The 14,713-nt window shown below is 37.6% G+C and overlaps 1 protein-coding gene across 3 annotated transcripts in view; it reads right to left on the minus strand.

Moving 5' to 3' along the window:
- DDC (dopa decarboxylase) overlaps window positions 1-7,438 on the minus strand; it is a 121,618-nt gene extending 114,180 nt beyond the window's left edge. For 2 of the 3 annotated variants that reach the window (XM_043975351.1, XM_043975352.1), the window contains exon 1: window positions 7,311-7,424. The gene's annotated coding sequence lies outside the window, so the exon portion shown is untranslated. Of the gene's footprint in view, window positions 1-7,310 lie in introns of all 3 variants that reach the window. The other variant, XM_043975350.1, reaches the window with a different exon arrangement.
- Window positions 7,439-14,713: the final 7,275 nt, after the last annotated feature.

Consider the following 14,713-nt stretch of genomic DNA (forward strand, 5'->3'; position numbering starts at 1 on the left):
ACCCTCATTGCCCTGCAAAAAAAAGAAAGAAAGAAAGAAAGAAAGAAAGAAAGAAAGAAAGAAAGAAAGAAAGAAAGAAAGAAAGAAAGAAAGAAAGAAAGAAGGAAAAAGAAAATAAAAATATGGCATTGATCCCTATATAATGAATTGAGAAAAATAATTATTAACAAATCATTAATAACTATCAACACAAAAACTAGATACTTACAACTAGAATATTTAAAAATCTATTCTGACCAAGGAGGATTTATAAATGGAATCCAAGGATGGCTTAATATCAGAGAATAATAGATAACCATAAATCATATCAAGAGAATAAATATTGAACATTATATCCTTAAATGCAGATAAATCTAATAATATGCAACATTCATTTACATTTTAAAATATTTAAAATATATAAATAGAATGGTTTTTCTTAATATATCCAACATCACAAATGAATATTATAAACTGTTTTGGACCTCAGTTTCCTCATTTGTGAAATGAAGGGCCTGGAATCAAAGACCTCTGAGATGTCTTTAAGTTCCAAATCTATTATCCTATTATCCTTAGGGTAAACCCACAGTTATGGGTATGATATGGATGATGCATCAACAAAGGACTAACAGGGAGAAGAGAGAGTCAGAGAGATAGGAGGAGAACCAGAAAAAAGCACGGCCACAAACACCTGATGAAGAGAGAGAATCCAGGAGAAAACAGTGGTCGGCAGAGTAAAATGCTGCGGAGGTGAAGAGGGACAAAGACTGAGACTGTTGGCAGAAGAAATTTCAGTTAGGTAATGAGATCAGAAGACAGATTACAAAAAGTTGCACAGTCATCCTTCAGTAAGCATCTGTTAAGTGCTTATTCTGTGAAAGGCACTGTGCCATGTGCAAAATCCTGAAGATAAAAAGAAAGACCAATCAGTCCCTGCCCTTAAGGAGTACGTAGTTCAACGGAGGACATAACATGCAAAGATCTATGTACAAATCAGCCATCTATAAGACAAATTGAATGTAATCAACAGAGAGGAGGCTCTAGAATTAAGAAGGATCAGGCAAGTCTTCTTATAGAAAGTGAGATTTTGGCTAGGACTTGAAGGAAACAGAAAAGTGAGGGGGTGGAGATGAGAAGGGAAATAATTCCAAGCATGGGGCACAGAAAGCAAAAATGCCTAAACTCATGAGATAAGAGGAGCAGCTAGGTGGCACAGTGGATCACCAGCCCTGGATTCAGGAGGACCTGAGTTCAAATCCAACCTCAGACACTTGACATTTATTAGCTGTGTGACCCTAGGCAAGTCACTTAACCCTCGTTGCCCTGCCCCCCCACAAATCATGAGATGAGAGTGTCTTGTGGAAAGAACAGCAAAAATATCAGTGTCACTGGATCACAGAGTATATAAAGGTGACTTAAGATGTAGGAAGGCTGAAAAGGGAGAGGAACCAATTATGAAGGATTTTGAACACCTAACGATTTTAAATTTGACTCTGAAGATGATAGGGAAGCACTAACGTTATTGAGGTGTTGTAGGGGGTGAGGGCACAGCTGGATAGATGACGGTTTAGAGTGGGGAAAGACTCTTGGCAGAGAGACCAACCAGTGTGAGATTTAAAATTGGATATTAGATCATAAATCTACCCTACTTAACCTTTCCCTTAATTTATCTCCCAGACTAGTAAATGGAAGAAGCTTCTGGTTTTCTAGATAGACCATTTATTGTATGGTAGTCACAAGGTGATGTTCATTAGAAGGATAGGAAAGTAGAAACACAATACAAATCGTCTTAAGTCTAAGCTTAGTTTATATTCTGTATAAAACTCACCAAAAGAGAAGGCCACCTTTGGGGAGAGAGAGACCGTCTGTGCAGTGCAGTCAGGAGACCAGCAGAGCAGGAAAAAACTCCCACTTTAGTTCTCTCCTTGCCTTTTAAGCTCACACCCCGGAAGTGGAGTGCTAGCAGGCAGTCTGACATGCGCAGCAGGCGGACTGGCGTGCGTAGCTCATGCCGTTGGTCTCCTCCCCGAAAGGGTGGTCCTTAAAAAAAACTGGCGTCTTTCAGTTATCCTAACCGACTGTTAAAAAACTTTCATATTTTTTTTTACCACATTTCCCCCCTTTGCTTCCTCAAGAAACGGAATGTTTCCTTGATGGAACAGTAAAAAGAATATAATAACTATTGCTAACTAATAATATGTGAACAACAATATAGAAAAGGAAGAGAGGAAAGTTTTGTCCAGAGGGGCGATTTTTTTTTTTGTCCTCATGAATCGACACTTTGACATTAGTCTTGCAAAGCGAGAGCCTCTGCAGAGACTACATGTTACAGATAGTATATATTATAACAGAAAGGAGATAGTAAAACTAATAAAGCAAAACAGTTCATATAAAGTCTCTGAGTTCTCTTGTCTTCTTGAAGTGGTAAGATGTCATCAGGAGGAAACTGGATTCTGGTCTGGAAAACTGGATTCTGGACTCTGGTCTGGATTCTGGATTCTGGACTCTGGTCTGGAAAGCTGGATTATCTTCTTTAACTGTTTGAATTGCTGTATTTTTTTTACTAAACCTTAGCATAGCATTGTCAATGATCAAATTAATAAATTCCATTACATTCCCTCCTTTATATCCTTAGACTTCTAATAGAGGGTTGAGGTAGTTATGCAATCTGTAACACTTTTTACCACCATGTGTCTGGATCAAAGTCAAATTTAGTACGTATTCATGACACCTGAAAATGTTATGGAAAGGTTATCATATCATATCTCATGGTTCTGAGACAGCCAGTGATTGTGCTAGGCCACAGGTGAGTTCAACTGAGTGAGATAAAAAGATAATTAAGTTCAGTTAAATTAGGTTAAATTAGGAGGGAGAGAGGATTAATACTGGACTGTGCCTAGTAATTGTGCTCTACATAGTCACCATCATAAGCAAACCATGGACTTACGTATACCTGTCTCTCCTTTTGTTGCACATATATTTTCTCCAGGGCCTGCATCAGAGTTCACAGCAAGTTAGTCTCTGAAATGATAAGTTTCCATACTTCCGAAATCTCATTAATTTCACCAAAGACAGTATGATGGTAAAACTCCGTGCTATGCTGCATAACTGAGAATATATTAGTGATATATACAATAATTCCAAACCATACCCAGAGTATAATGACATATAAATAATAAACGAATGTAAATAGCTGATTATATTAAACATTATTACATAATCTTCTTTTAGACATTATTACATAATCTTCTTTTAGCAAGTAAACCACATCATCTTATACATGAATTCTCTAGTATAACAGTAGCAGATACTTAAAGTGGTGATTAATTTATCAAAAAGAAATAAGACTTCAATCAGCAAGATTCAATATTCAATGTTTTCAGTGAGGTATCAAGCAATAGGGTTCAATAACCCTTTCTGGTCTTTTTTCAAAAACTGGCATCTTTCAGTTATCCTAACCGACTGTTAAAAAACTTTCATATTTTTTTACCACACCAGCAACTTATTACAATAGTCCAGGTGTGAGATGGTAAGGGCCTATGACAGTACAGTGGGAGTGTCAAAGGAGAAAAGAAGGAATATGTGAAAACTGTTATGAAGGTAAAATCAACAAGCCTTGGCAACAGATTGGACATGGAGAGAGGAAGATGAGAGAGAGTGAAGAGTTGAAGAAGACACCTAGGTTAGGAGCCTGGGTAACTAAGAGTATGGTGATAATAAGAGGGTTTTGGACAATAAGAAGGTATGTTAATAGGAGAGTATAGACAGTAATAGAAAGGCTTTGGGGGGAGAGGAGATAATGAGTACGTTGTTGGACACAGTAAGTTTATCTCCAAGACATCAAATGTGAGATGTCTAATATACATCAGGGAAGTTAGGGCTAGATTTGAGAATCATTGGCACAGAAATAATAATTTAATTCATAGGAGTTTAGAAGATCATTAAATGAAATAGTATAGAGGGAGAAGAGAAGAGGATCCAGGATCAAGCCCTGTGGGGAATCTATGGTTAGTGTGCAAAAGGGGAGAGGAAATGGAGGCAAGCTTTTTCTGGGAGATTGTGAAAAGGATGAAAGCTTTAAGATAATAGCTTGAAAAGGATGTTAAGTAAAGTCTAGGACAAGGTTCCTTTTTTTAGTATGGGGAAGTATAGGGCATCTTTGAAGGAATCAGGGAAAGATCTAGGAAATAGGAAGATGTATTGTGTATTTGTGTGTGTGACAGAAACAGACCAGACACAGAGAGGCATACACAGGGACAGAAACAGAGAAAGAGAAAGAGACAAAGATAGAAAGACTGATGGGACGATTAAAAGGGAAATCTGTTGGAAAAGATAGTTGTGGATGGAATCAAGAACACATGTAGAAGTGGGCAGCTAGGTGGCACAATGGATAAAGCACTGGCCCTGGATTCGGGAGGACCTGAGTTCAAATGCGGCTTCAGACACTTGACACTTAATAGCTATGTGACCCTGGGTGAGTCACTTAACCCCAATTGCCTCACCAAAAAAAAAAAAAAAAAGAACACATGTAGAAGGTTTAGACAAGCATCAAGGACAAAATAGAGAACCTAAAAATAGAAATCAATGTATATAATATAAGGGCTAAATTTCTAGCTATACTGTCTAAAATATCTAATGAGTGGTCACCAATGAATTATAAGCTTTAGCATAAGTTAGACTCCCCTCTCCACCAGAGTCCACACGAAAGAGAGAGAGTCAGAGCGCCAGCTTCCCCCTTCTTCCTCCCACAAGCAAACGTCACTTCCTGACACCAAAGAAAAGACGCATGGTCCTGCCCTCAGAGGCCCTCTCCTCATGTTGGAGCTTTCCTACAATAAGTCTCCAGCAGGGGGCATCATTCCAATCATTACAATAAGAAGTTAGTGTTTGACAAGCCTATATCCAAAAATTTCAGGGAGGATACTTTAAAATAATTTTAAAGTGATGAAAAAATGGATAACTGCATGGAAAAAAAGAAAGAAAAATTAATTTGGATCTATATGTCATATTGTACATTAAATTCTAAGAATAGATGTCTAATAAATGATATGTTGTAGAAAATCAATAAGTATTGTTAATGGTTTTTTAAAAACCTTTAAAATAAAAAGAAAGATTGGGGAAAATTGTGTAAAATATATTATTCAATAAAGTTTTACTACGTGAAAAAACTATACAAATCCAAAATCTATATTGGTATATATCTTGAATACATGACCCAAATGGAGAAATTATCTCAGAGGACATTAATGGATAATTTTGCAACAAGGAAACATAAATTGTTAATAACCACATTAAAAGAGGCTCAAGTATTGCAATAGTAAAATGCAAATCAAAACAATCTTGCTATGTAACACTGACTAAATTATCAAAAATAGCAGAAAATGTTAGAATGCACTGTTAGCAGATCTGCAGGAAAATGGGTATTCATATTAGTATCACAGACTAATGCAAACTTTTCATACAGCAAACTGGTAATAATGAGACAGAAAATTAACCATACTATTGACCAATTAATTCAATTACAAGAATTTAAATAATTTTTAAATTCTGAACTTAAGGAATAAAACATGCATTGCCATAACAAAGTGAAATAGGGGGGAAAAAGGATTATACCTGAAACTGCAGATCTATTATGAACAATTTGCTATTCCTTTTAAATATACATCAAAGTTATCATGTAGCTTTCTTTTTTTCCCCTCTCCCCTCCAAGAGATAGATACCATTAGACACACATATGTGTGTACGTGTGTGGATATATTTACACATATATCAATTCTTTCTCTGCATGCAGATAGCATCTTCCTTCATAGGACTTTTGTTGTTCATTTGGATATTTATAATAGAATGACTTGATCACTCAAAGTTATTCTTAAAGACAATGTTGCTGCTACTATTTGCCAGGGCTTTTAAAACTTTTTCCACTCATGACCCCTTTTTACCCAAGAAATTTTTATGTGACCTTGGGTATATAGGTATGTAACAAAGCTTCTTCACCTTTTACTGTTGCCAAAGTTTTTACAATCTCCACATTCAGTTACGTGACCCCATGTGAGGTTGAGACTCACAGTGTAAAAAGCTAAGCTGTATATGACATTCTTATGGTTCTACTCATTTCACTCTTCTTTATTTCATGCAAGTCTTTCCAAGTTTTTCTGAATTCATCAATCTTATCATTTCTTATAGTATAGTAGTATTCCCTCACAAACATATACCACAACTTGTCTAGACATTCCTCAATTGACAGGCATCCCCGGAATTTCCAATCTTTGCCACCACAAAAAAGAACCTGCGGGCAGCTAGGTGGCGCAGTGGATAGAGCACCGGCCCTGGAGTCAGGAGTACCTGAGTTCAAATCCGGCCTCAGACACTTAACACTTACTAGCTGTGTGACCCTGGGCAAGTCACTTAACCCCAATTGCCTCACTAAAAAAAAAACAAAAAAAGAACCTGCTATAAAATATTTTTAGAACATATAGGTTCTTCCCCCCCACACCAATCATCTTTGGAAATAGACCTAGTAATGGTAGTGCTGGATCAAAGAGTACAGGTAGTTTAATAACTCTTTTTGGCATAATTCCAGATTGCTCTTCAAAATGATTTCATCAGCTCACAGATCCACCTAGAATCAATTAAGGTCCCAATTTTTCTACATCCCTTCCAACATTTAAAATGTGGAGGTCCTGCATTTAAGAACTTTATTATAAATATACAAGAAAATTAGAAACAACCTAGATTCCCAATAATTGGGAAAATTGTCAAATAAACTATGTTATATAAATGTTACAATAACATAAAAATTATATGTACATATGTAACAAAGTCAAAGATGATAGAATTAGAGGCAAACTTGGAAAGAGATACAAAACACATCTTGTTGCTGTTTATTAGGGTTTTTTGGAATTTTCTTAAAATGCACAGTAGCATATGTGTTAAGATTTTTAGATATGCCTCCTTACACATATTTATTTGTTTTTATTTCATTATTTGTTTTCCATTTGAAATAATAATATTAACTTAAAATAACATGAATCATATGCCACCCATTGAAAATAAAAACAAACAAATCTAGGTTATATGAGATAGGGAAACTGTACCATAGAATTGAAAGTTCCTCTAGCATTTACTTACAACAGATAAACATGGTCAATAGAAATTCCCAGAAAGTTGCACTGAGACTTTCTCCAAGTCTAACTTTCAGTTAATAATTATGAGAATCTTTAGAAATATTATTGTTCAGCTAATCAAGGTTTCAGGTATAAAACACTCCCTTTTCCAGAAATAATACTTTAAGAATGGATTGTTCAACTTTGAGAATGGATCTTTTGACTTACTTGTCCTGAATTTAAGCTCTTTCTGAAGGTGATCGGTCTTCACAGAGCTTGTCAGACTTCTGGAAACGAGAAATGTGGAGATCACTAATTATGGAACTTGATACTTGGACTAGCACCCACTTTTGCAGGATAAAAACTCATATATCGCAGGCCCTTAGCTTTTCACTTTCACATTCCATTTAATCATTAACTTCACATAGTGAGAAAGGTCATAACATCTTGAGAAACCTCTCCTCTGGTGAATATTTTTGAAGAGGGAAAAGTAAGTCAGTAAAAAAGAATATTGGTTCTGAGATATCATCCTTCATCTCAATGGACATAGTCTACTTTCTACAAAGAACTAATCTCAAAAAGGATTAGTTGAGTGAACAATTCAATTCAACTTAATTCAAATTCAACTCATTCCACTCAATCCAATTTACTAAATTCAATAAACATTTATTAAGTTCTTACGATGTACAGAGCACTATGCTAAATACAGGTAAAGATACGCAATATAGGAAGACATAGTCACTACCCTCGTGGAACTTACAGTCTGTTTGGAGAAGATGCCACATATACAGACAAATAAAATACTGGTAAGGCAGGTGCCAAGTGTGAAGAATTTGCAGAAGTCTCTTGGGTTGTGGAGAGAATAAGTACTCCCTGCTTGCCTGCATAAAAGGTGAGATTGCTTTAGAGATGAGAGGCCTCTTTCCTGCTTTGAGAGACACACTCATGAGGTTTCAGAAACTCCTTAGAGAGTAACCCATGGAAAGAACTAGGACTTTGCAAGGGAAATCTAGCTCTTCAATATGCCCCTGATTTCCAACTTGTTTCTCCAAAGACTTTGGAGCATTTTCTCTTGGGTGAGATAAGGGAATCTCTCTTGGTTGAGCAGAGATAACCCATTCCCAGTGGGGGAACTCATTAATCCATGTACTTTTGGGGTCAAATTAGGTGACATAGTAGATAGCATGTTGGACTTGAAGTTGGGAAGACTGATCTGAATTCAAATCTGGCCTCAAGTAGTTACTATCTGTGTGACCCTTGGCTAGTCATTTAACCCTTTTTGTCCCAATTCATCAGTTATAAAATGAGCTGGAAAAAGAAATGGTGAACCACTCCAATATCTTTGCCAAGAAAACCTCAAAGGGGGTCAATGACAACTTTTATGCATATTCAAATCTGTATAACTTCTCTGATTTCTCTTTGCTGCTTACTTGGATAAAGATAAATGTTTTTACTTGTTATTCACTTGCCCCTCCTCTTACTTTCCTCAAAGCAGGAATCAAAGTCTCACTTGAAGAGGACTGGGCAAGATTCCAGAGACATCTATTCATGCCACCCTTTTAGCCACATTTAGACAAACTACTTGGATTTATACATAATGTACATGGAAAGCACACACCCTACATAAAAATAATACATAATATGTGCATAATGTAGGTATAAAATACCACACAAAGGTGAGGGACGGGAAAGATTGCCTCTGACTGAGGGTCAAGAAAAGCTTTGTGGAGAAAATAGCATTTTAGTTAAGCTTTTAAGAATGGGGATCAGGAAAAGGGATAGTTTTAGGGCAGAGCATGAGCAAAGGCATGGAAATGGGAAAACCACAGTATATACATAGGATGGTGAGTAGTCTAATGTGTTTGGAGAGTAGAGTAGTATGGATTATGTCTAGAAAGGGTTGGTGGAGTCAAAGCATGGGTAAATTGTGTACTCAAATAAGAGGCTAAGGAGTTTTAACTCTACCTGGTAGAATGAAGAGGAAGATGATGATGAGAAGAGGAAGAAGAGAAAGAAAAAAAGGAAGAAGAAGGAGGAGGAGGAAGAGGAGGAGGAGGAGAAGGAGAAGGAGAAGGAGAAGGAGAAGGAGAAGGAGAAGGAGAAGGAGAAGGAGGAGGAAAAGGAGCAGAAGCAGTAGCTATTGAAGGCTTTGGGGGACAGAAAACTTAGATGATCATCAGGATCTATATAAATGAAAGGTTCATGTTAGATTTCTCAGTGCCCTCCTGCCAGGAAATTTTCTGTGGAAACAGAAACCCAGAGGCAAGCTCAGCTTCCCATAATTCAAATAGACACCTTCCTTAGAGTTTGGTTTTCTTAGGACTAATGTATCTAATCTACCCCGCCTCCAATTCCCCCTTCTCTCTTCCCCTATTAACTGGAATGTCTTTTATTACCTAACTGTGTGTATTTTCCCCTCCTTTGACCAGTTCAGATGAAAGGAAGTTCAAATGTTACCTGCTTCCTTTACCCCTTCCTTCTTCTTTATGTAAATTTCTACAATTATGTAAAATAATTTCTTTCCTTTCCCTTTTCCTCCCTAGTGTATTCCTCTTCTCCCTTTCCAGGATCCTTTTGAGATCTTCAAAACAATAAAACTACTCCCAGGCTCTTTGTCTTATTAGACTATCCCTATAATTAATGATGATAATGAAGTTCAAAGGGGAACGTATTTGTCATCACTCCATATTAGAATGTTAAGTCCTTTAAGATTGCTTGTTTATGTTGTTGTTGTTTTTAATGTTTCTTTGTATTGTTGTGTTTGTACTTCAAATTTTCTAAGCAGCTCTGGTCTTTTTATTTCTGGTAAAACCCAGAAATCCTCTATTTTATTAAAGGTCCATTTTATACTTACTTTTGCTAGGCAAATTATTTTTGGTTCTAAACTTATACTTTTTACCTTCTGGAATATGGTATTTTCAACTCTGTACTCCTTTATAGTGGTGGCTGATAAATTTTGTGCAATCTTCATTTTGGCTCCTCCATATAAGAAGTCTTTCTGTCGGCAGTATTTTTCTTTGACCCAGAAGTTCTTGGTTTGGGCTTTAATGTTTCTGGGAGTTTTTATTTCGGAATTTCTTTCAGGAGATGACCAGTGGATTCTATTTCCACTTGGCCCTCTGGTTCTGAAATATCTGGGAGGTTTGCTTGAAATATGATATCTAGGCTTTTTTGCCATAGCTTTCAGATAGTCTAGCAATTATTAAATTACATCTTCTTTGAGAGAGATGAGCAGAACCAGGAGAACATTGTACACAGTATCATCAACATGATGTGTTGATTAACTGTGATAGACTTGATTCTTCTCAGCAATACAACAGTACAAGATAGTTCCAAAGGACTCATGATGGAAAAGGCTCTCCAAATGCAGAAAAAAAAGAACTATAGAGGATCAATGCAGATTGAGCCATACTATTTCTTTTGTTTTTGGTGCTGTTTTTGCTTTTCTTTTTTGAGGTTTTTCCTTTTTGCTCTGATTCTTCTCTTATAACATGACTAATGCAGAAATATGTTTAATGTTATTGTACATATATAACCTATATCAGATTATTTGCTGTCTTGGGGAGGTGGGGAGGGAGGGGAGGGAGGGGAGGAAGGGAGAAAAATTTGAAACTAGAAAACTTATAAAAACAAATGTTGCGGGGGCAGCTAGATGGCGCAGTGGTTAAGCACCGGCCCTGGATTCAGGAGTACCTGAGTTCAAATCCGGCCTCAGACACTTGACACTTACTAGCTGTGTGACCGTGGGCAAGTCACTTTACCCCCGTTGCCTGCAAAAAAAAAAAAAATGTTGGGGCTGCTAGGTGGTGCAGTGGATAGAGTACCGGTCCTGGAGTCAGGAGAACTTGAGTTCAAATCTGACCTCAGACACTTAACACTTACTAGCTGTGTGACCTTGGGCAAGTCACTTAACCCCAATTGCCTCACTTTAAAAAAAAAAAGAAAAAATGTTGAAAACTATCTCTACATGTAACTGGAAAATAATAAAATACTTTTATAATTAAAAAAATAAAATAAATTACATCTTCCTTTGGGGGGGGGCAGCGGGCAATGAGGGTTAAGTGACTTGTTCAGGGTCACACAGCTAGTAAGTGTCAAATGTCTGAGGCCAGATTTGAACTCAGGTCCTCCTGAATCAAGGGCTGGTGCTTTATCTGCTGTGCTACCTAGCTGACTCCTAAATTACATCTTCTTGATCTGGTTTCTAGGTGGCACAGTGGATAGAGCTCTGGACTGAGAATTAGGAAGACCTGAGTTTAAATCTACCCTCAGACACATACTTTCTTTGTCATTGTGGGCAAGTCACTTAACCTTTAGCTGCCTCAGTGCCCCCATGTCATTCTCATAAAATGGAGATAATAATAGCACCAACCTCCCAGGGTTGTTGTGAGGACAAAATCAGATGACATTTGTAAAATGTTTCATAAACCTTGAAGTGCTATGTAAAGTGCCATGTAAATGTAAATGCTATGTAAATCCATTCCATTTATTTTTCATAATTTGTATAGCCATTCCTCAGTTGATGGGTACCTCCTCAGTTTCTAATTCTTTGCTACTGCAAAAAGAGCTATAAATAATTTTGCATATCTTTAGTTAGAGTCTGTTTTTCTTAGGTCCAGGGATTTATTAGTACCTCCCTAACACACCCTCCCTCCAATTCTCCTTTATCTCCTTTCCCTAGTTCCCTGTTGAATGAAATGTATTTCTATACTCAACTGTGTGTCTGTTTGCATTGTTCTCTCCTTAGAGTAATTCAGATAAGAATGAGGTCCAAGTGTTAGCAGCTTCCCCCTCCTCTTATCCCTTGTTTGTATAAACTACTTGCACATCCTGAATATGCAAGATAATTTCCCCTAACCTTTTCCTTCCTCCCCTCCAATGTATTCCTATTCTCCTTCCTTTCCATTATTCTAAAATCATCAAGACATAAAAAAGCTACTCCCAGACCCTCTGTCTAATTAAATTCCCCCTATGATCCCTAATGATAATAGGATCCAGAAAGGAAACATGTATCATCTCCCCACATTAGAATGTAAGCAATTTATTCTGTTTTAGTACTTTAAGATTATTCATTCAAGTTCACCTTTTGGTTTTCCTTGACTCCTGTGTTTGCACTTCATAGTTTCTATATAACTCTTGTCTTTTCATCAGTAATGCTTGAAAATTCTCTATTTTATTAACGATCCATCCCCACTCTCACCCCCAGGATTATATTCAGTATTATTGGATAAGTTATTTTTCTTTGTAAGCTCACTTCCTTTACCTTCTGGAATATTGTCTTTCAATTTATCTGGTTCTTTATGCTGGGGTCTGCTAAGTCTTGTGTGATCCTGACTGTGGCTCCTCAGAACTTGAATTATTTCGTTCTGGATCCTTGAAGTGCTTTTTTTCTTTGACTGTGAAGCCCTTATTTGAGCTGTCATATTATTTTGAGTTTCATTTAGGAGCTTCTTTCAGAATATGACATAAACATTCTTTCTATTTCTACTTTGCCCTTTGACTCTAAGAATTCTGAGCAGATTTATTTTAAGATTTCTTGAAATATGATGTCAAAGTTCTTTTTTTGGTCATGGCTTTCAGGTAGTCTGGTGATCCTTAATTTTTCTTTCCTTAATCTGTTTTCCAAGTCAGTTGTTTTTGCTATTCAATTTCTTAAATTTCCTTTTATTTTGTTTTCAGTATTTTGACCTTGGTTTAATATTCCAAGTTTATGGAATCATTGGCTTCCATCTGGTCCTGACTTTTTAACTTTCAGGGAGTTTGTAGCTTGGGCAAGGTTTTGTACCTCTTGTGCCTTGATTTCCTTTCAATTCTTTCTTCCATAACTCATTAAATTTTTTTTCCTTTAGTGCTCTCATTTCATTTATAAAAATACTTCTGTGTTTTTATGTTTTTACTCTTGCTTCATCTCTTCCAGGAGTTCTGGTTGAACTTATGCCCAAGCTGTGTTTTCCTTTGAATCTTTGCTTAAAGATGTTTTGGAGGCATTCTCTCCTTCTTGGGATTGTATTTTGATTGACCCTTTGACTTTTTAGCTTTTTTATGGTGGGATTGTTTTTTGTTTGTTTGTTTGCTGATTCTTCCAGCCTATTTCCTGACTTTGGACTTTATGTTAGGGTAAGGCTCTGCGTACTTCTGGAGGGAATGTCTGGACTGATCCTACTTCTGCTTTCTTAGGCTGTAGTATCTGTTGTGGGCCTTGGGTACCTCAGAAGTTTTCTGGGGTAAATCAAAGAACCTTCTCCTTGAGAAACTAAACCAAAGGACAGACACACCTAAAGAGATAAGTGTCACTGGGATCCGGACTGAGTTAGCTCCAGGACCACCACACTTCATTCCAAGTCTACCCCTTGGGGAGATAAGATTAGGTGTGGCTGCTCCCTTTGTGGTGTGAGGGGGAGAGAGATGGCTTGAGAGATCCAGTTCCATCCCTTACCCAACTTCCCCCAATCACCAACAGTGGGGGATGGTCCTCCCCCAGTAAGGGAACTTTCAACAGTCAGATGATCACCTCATGGGACCACCATCAGTCCTCAATAAAAGTATCTGCCTGTCTCCTGCTCAAGGAGAAAGGCATCTCAGAGAGCCTCACCTCTGTGCCATGCCTTCTACCCATGAGAAGTCCAAGGATTTCTCTCTTGGTTTCCTTCTAGCACCTAAATAAACTATTATTTTACTCTAATTGGATTTTTGAGCAAGAAGGTGGAATTCTTTAAAGAGGAATTCCTAAGGACCCCTACCCCAAACCCCCATCTATTTCCCCCATAACAGTTTCTCAGGTACAGCTCAGACTGGGAACCTACAAACTTTCAGTGCTCCCCAAATGTTCAGATCCAAGGCAAGTTCGATTACTGACTTCCCCCTTCCTGCCCCCCACACACTGGTCTGTGTTCTGCAAGTCCCAGACCTGGGCTTAGGTCTGGATACATAGATCTGTGGGCTTGCCTCCTTAGAATTGCAATAGATTGCTGCTAGACTCAGCGAGTTGGGAAATTCTGTTAGTTCAGACTGACAGAACTGTAAGGCTTCCTTTTGGTCTATAATTCCTGCCCTGGTTATTTTTCTATGGGCTGGGATAAAAGTTGAAACTAAGATCTTGCTTTGTTCCCGTGGTATGAGCTGCAAAGCTTCTTTTTGCTTCTGAACCTGTTCCCTGTTAGTACACATTCCAGGGCCTGCAACCACTCTGTCTGTCTCCCTATTCTGACCTAGACTAGAAAAATAACTTCATTGTGACTTTTTCTTTGATTCCTTAATCACGATTCAGTCTGGTGCATTTTATAGATCTGTTTTGAGGAAAGTTGTTTCCTTCACCCCCAGGGGATGAGGGAAGAAGATTACTTATTCCTGCTCCTCTGCCATCTTAGCTTTGCCCTTCTCACTATGATTATTTTTCCCTTGAATTTCCAGATCAGGACTCAATCTGGTGTATTTCTACATCTTTGAAGTGGAGTTGCAGGGAAAAGCTCCACTGTACTTCTTCCTCTTACACCATCATCTTGGCCCCTCCTATAGATTACTTTTTTTTTTTTTTAAGAAGTGTAGCTGTTTGGAATCAGGAACACTGGAGTTCAACTCTGGCCTCAGATACTTAACTAGCTATGTGACCTTGGTCAAGTCACCTAACCCTG

Source organism: Dromiciops gliroides, chromosome 1, assembly GCF_019393635.1.
Source record: "Dromiciops gliroides isolate mDroGli1 chromosome 1, mDroGli1.pri, whole genome shotgun sequence".
In the NCBI taxonomy this organism is placed as follows: domain Eukaryota; kingdom Metazoa; phylum Chordata; class Mammalia; order Microbiotheria; family Microbiotheriidae; genus Dromiciops; species Dromiciops gliroides.